Here is a 4706-nt window from a genome sequence, read left to right on the forward strand (position 1 = left end):
GCCGTTTTACCACAATGTTGTGTAGATCGACATCATCCTTTTCTATCAATCATCTCGTCTCAATTAAGGGTAATAATCACAATCAACTCCTACACCGGCACGTGACAATCGATACTCCCAAAATTTTCGCTTGCGGTCTTAAAAGTTTAATGGGTAAAAGTTTTGTAGAGCCATGACATTTGTGTGGTTATAAAAGTTTCTCATTAAGGGTAAAATAGGTAAAATGAAGAGTTTAAAGTTGAATTATTTCCAATTGTAAAAATGTGTCATTCTTCTTGAAACGGACTAATAAGGAAAGTATTTTATCTAAATTGAAACTGAGGGAATAATAATTTTCCTCTACTCCATATGCCTGTGATTGATCTTAACTGTAGCAAAACCTGGTTTTGCTAGACTCAGAATCTCCGACCCAGCTCTATGTATACTCAGTAATTTAGAAGCTTACTTGTATTCCGCTCAACAGTCAGACCTACTAGTTGAACATAAGATCTAAAAGGGACTGTTTTGCAGGAAAGCTGATACTCTCTCTACTCGAGAAAGGATGTAGTTCTCCATCTATGATATTTGAAAGATAAGAGGGTGAAGGAAGAAAACTCAAGTTTCCTCAAAGTTGTGAAAGCATATTAGCATCCATGTTGGATGTTTCGAAGGTATGTTCACTAGACAGTTACCTCATTATCATTAATTATTTGTGAAATTGATTAAGTTTATAATCCTAAGGTCATGTATAAAGTTATATGATAGATGTCTCATGTTTGATTCTGAAGACATTGAAATTTCGTTCTTCACAAAAGATATATACTAGAACCAACAAAAGAGTGCGTAGTTTTTATAGTTACAGGGAGTCGAATTATTCCGAAATGCATGGAGTTCATTCTCAGGGACAATTGACCTAATCTGTACTAAAATATGAAACAGTAAATAAACAACATGAACAAGCATCTGGTACAATCATACACATATAATGGTGTTTCCACAGATCAACGGCTTCTGCCTCTCACTCTTCTGCTCGTTTCCGCAATTTAGGAATGACAAGAATTGGATTTTTCTTAGATATTATGAAATCCAAGATCTCATCCATGTCAATCAGAGCTGGATTCATATCATCTGGTAGAAACCAGTTAAACTTATGGATCAAAGAAACAACAACAAAAGGAACAAACCTTGAAGCCAAAGGTTCTCCAGCACACATTCTTCTTCCGGAACCAAATGGGATACACTCAAAATCTCGCCCTTCGTAGTCCATTTTAGAGTTTATAAATCTCTCGGGATTGAAGATCGAAGGATCGTCGCAAATCTTAGGATCCCTTGCAATTGCCCACATATTGAGTGTCTTTGGGAATTCTGTAACCCATGACTTCACATGTTTCCACGGCACGGTGAGGAAGTAACAGTGGTCCAGAAGGATGCAATCTCAGTGTCTCCTTAAAACAAGCTTCCAGGTATGGTAAGTTTGACAAGTCCCATTCCTTTATGACGTTCTTATCTCCGACTACTTTTGAAATTTCACCCTGGAGTTTATGTAACGCTTGTTCATTTTTCAAGAGCTCTACTAGCTAGCATCCATTCACTCGTAACAATTGTAGTTTCTGTGCCAGCTCCAAGCAGTTCCTACAAAAGGAAATGAAAATAATACTTGATGACCAAGTCTTTGATGCACAATTATTGAAATTTTCTGTTTCTTATTCCGTACAAATATGTGAAAAGAGTGAAAAAGACAAATGACGTACCATAAGCAATGCATTGATATGCTTATCACTGAAACTATTTTTAACCAAAGCATCTGCAAAATCTATAGCATCCGAAGGAAGTTGACTACTTCTTTTTCTTCGGTCCTGAATAATGCCAGCCCAAACAAAGGAATAAATCCATGATTTCTTATATGTTCCTTGAAGATTCCAAGTGAAAACACCCAATATAGGATATAAATCTGCTAACTCCAGGGGTAGCACCCGTCTCCGTGAATCTCCGCAGGTTCTTCATCATTTCTTCACCCACTCCCTTCCCCTCAAAATCAATTAAATCCATTGAAAGGAGCATATTACCCAATATGTTTAACATGGTCACGAAAATCACTTCCTTGATCTTAATCACTTGGCCTTGTGTTTTAGCCAAATGTTGTATCATTTCCATGACTTTATTTTCCCTCAAAGTTACATGCCATTCCAGAGCCTTTGTAGAGAAAAGTGCTCCCTTATATATGGTTCGGACCCTTTTCCAATTATCATCACACTCTTCAAGAAATGCAGTTGACACATTGTGAACTTTGACACCTTGACTTGGATAGCACGAGAAACAAAACGGCCAGAAAGAATCCGATCATGGGTTTTAAAAACCGCAGCAGCAGCGGCAGGGCAAGAGGCCACGACCACGAGTCGTGTGCCAAATCTTATGGACACGAGATCAGGACCATGTCCTCGAGCTAGCTTTGCTAGAGTAGCATAAGGACGTCTTTTACCCACTTGGAAAAGGTTCCCGACCAATGGCCATGGAAATGGACCTGGAGGAAGTGATAATCTTGATATTTTTGAATGTAAATACTTAAACGTGATTACAAGGACAAGAGAAAGTAGAATTGGACTGAATAAGTAATCGACCATCTTAATAGATTTGTAGCTTAACTAGATAGGTTGCTAGTTTTCTGTTATTGAAAACCGCATTATATGTGTAGCTTCTCTGGCCACAAGGGCGGAGTTGGAAGCGGACCAAGTTCGAACCTACTGGGTTTAGTCTGAACTCTATTTATGTATTAAAAAATTTAATGTATAAAAATAAAATCTAGAACTCAGTTACTAAAACCTAATATTGCTATTATAAAATTTAGAAGTCATAGAAATTCAAATTCTGGCTCCACCTATGTCTGACCAGGATACATAAAGGTTACAACTTTCTAATTTGACGGCTTTTCCTTTCAATGCGAGCATACATTGAATATACATAATGGCTTGGTCTTTCAACGTGAATATAAATTGTATAACTTAGTTAGTAACTCATGAAATCTCTTACTATATTAAAATGTTACTCCAATCCAAATTTATGTGACGGTGTTTGTTTCGGTATGAAGTTTAAGAATTAAAATTTCTTAAAACTTATTTATCTACAATATGCCACAGGTTTTTTGTGGCTATAAATCATCTCGATATTTACAAAGAGATCAATGCATATCGAAAGTTCCATATACTCATGGAATATTTACAAAGAAATTAAAGACATCAAACATTGTCTTTCTCAACATCAAAGTGATCAAAAAACTGAAAGTATAGGGGGAGGGGGGGGGGGGTGTGAATTGTAACCGATTTAGAAACCTTAGTTGACTATGTAGGAAATTAATCGACTAAACTTTACACAATGATTGATCACAGTAGAAATAGACTGAGCAGACAAAAGAGTAAATGAGACACAACAATTGTTATACGGGTTCAATAACGGTGTGGTACCTACGTCCAATTCCCTTAGGTCACAAGGGTTCTCTTAGATATTTAGTAAGAGTTTACAACAGTGATGGCTTTAGTACGTCCACCACCAACGATATACAACAACAATGTTTCTTTTTAATGTTGACATAACTCTCATTTTGTTTTCTAACTCTTCTTATCTTTTACGATACTTGTAGACTCAAGAATACAGTATTTGTACAAAGAACTAGAAAGGTGTAGAAACAGAAGATGTAGTTGCGTGCCTTTGGATGTCCTTCTACTTCTACCTTTATATCTCGATGAGTCTTCTGTTTCCTTGTCTTCTCGGATTGTATGGAAGTAATTATTGGAGACCTTTCCTTGTAAGACATAGACATCTAACAGTGAGACCCAATGGTATCCTCATGAATCTAGCTTAAAAGGGTACCTAGATTCATCCTTAATCTTGACGAATTTCTTCCTCCATTTCTCTTTGATTAACGCTTCCGTAGATTGTTCTAGATTTGTTTTCTAGCCGTGATTAGCTCTCTTTCCGTTCTTGCGCGCTTGGGGGTCTTTGACAAGACTAATTGATTGACTTTCCTTCATTATTTTTTGATTGATTGATTCTTTTTCCATGTGAAGTAAAGTTCAAAATACATTGCCGTTGAGTATGATCTTCTTTCCTTTCATCAACGTCGTTGCTCTCCAAATCTACACACAATGAGATGTCATTAGTCAAGGCTTCTTTAGATTATTGAACATTATTAAAATTCTAAACTTAAAAATCTCCCCCTTTTTGATGAACACAATAATCTAAAAAGAATTCGACTAATTTAGGGGGTACTTCCATTTCACGAGTGTACTTTTTATCTCCCCCTATCTTGAAGCTCTTCCTTGTCTTCCTTGTTTGTTTCTCCCCCTATCTTTGTACTCTTTGTTTCTTCTCTCCCTTTGATGTCAATCAAAAAGAGCAAGAAGAACAATAGCTAATAATAGTACTAGTTAAGTAGGGGAAAAATATATACAATTAGCAGTTATACTGGGCATAGTCGACTGACATGCCCATCCAGACCCAACAAAAAAAAATAGTTTTAACATCCACCACATAAAACAATATAAAAAAATTGACTAAACATCCCAGACAGTTAATTCCTTCCAAGGAAATACTTCGGGGTGTTGATCACTTTGGTACAGAAATTGTCATAGGAGGCATCAATATCTTTGGTGACTTTGGTCAGCTCCTCAGTTAGATCCTGCATAGCCCTGATTCCTTGCCTCTTTGTGGCTTGGAGAGATCCTTTGCCTAGC

At 36.7% G+C, this 4706-nt stretch overlaps 1 pseudogene; it reads right to left on the bottom strand.

Annotated features, from left to right (window-relative positions):
* Positions 1-997: 997 nt before the first annotated feature.
* LOC104102596 ((S)-N-methylcoclaurine 3'-hydroxylase isozyme 1-like) lies at positions 998-2600 on the bottom strand (annotated as a pseudogene).
* Between the last annotated feature and the right edge of the window lie 2106 nt (positions 2601-4706).

This window comes from Nicotiana tomentosiformis, chromosome 5, assembly GCF_000390325.3.
Source record: "Nicotiana tomentosiformis chromosome 5, ASM39032v3, whole genome shotgun sequence".
NCBI lineage: Eukaryota > Viridiplantae > Streptophyta > Magnoliopsida > Solanales > Solanaceae > Nicotiana > Nicotiana tomentosiformis.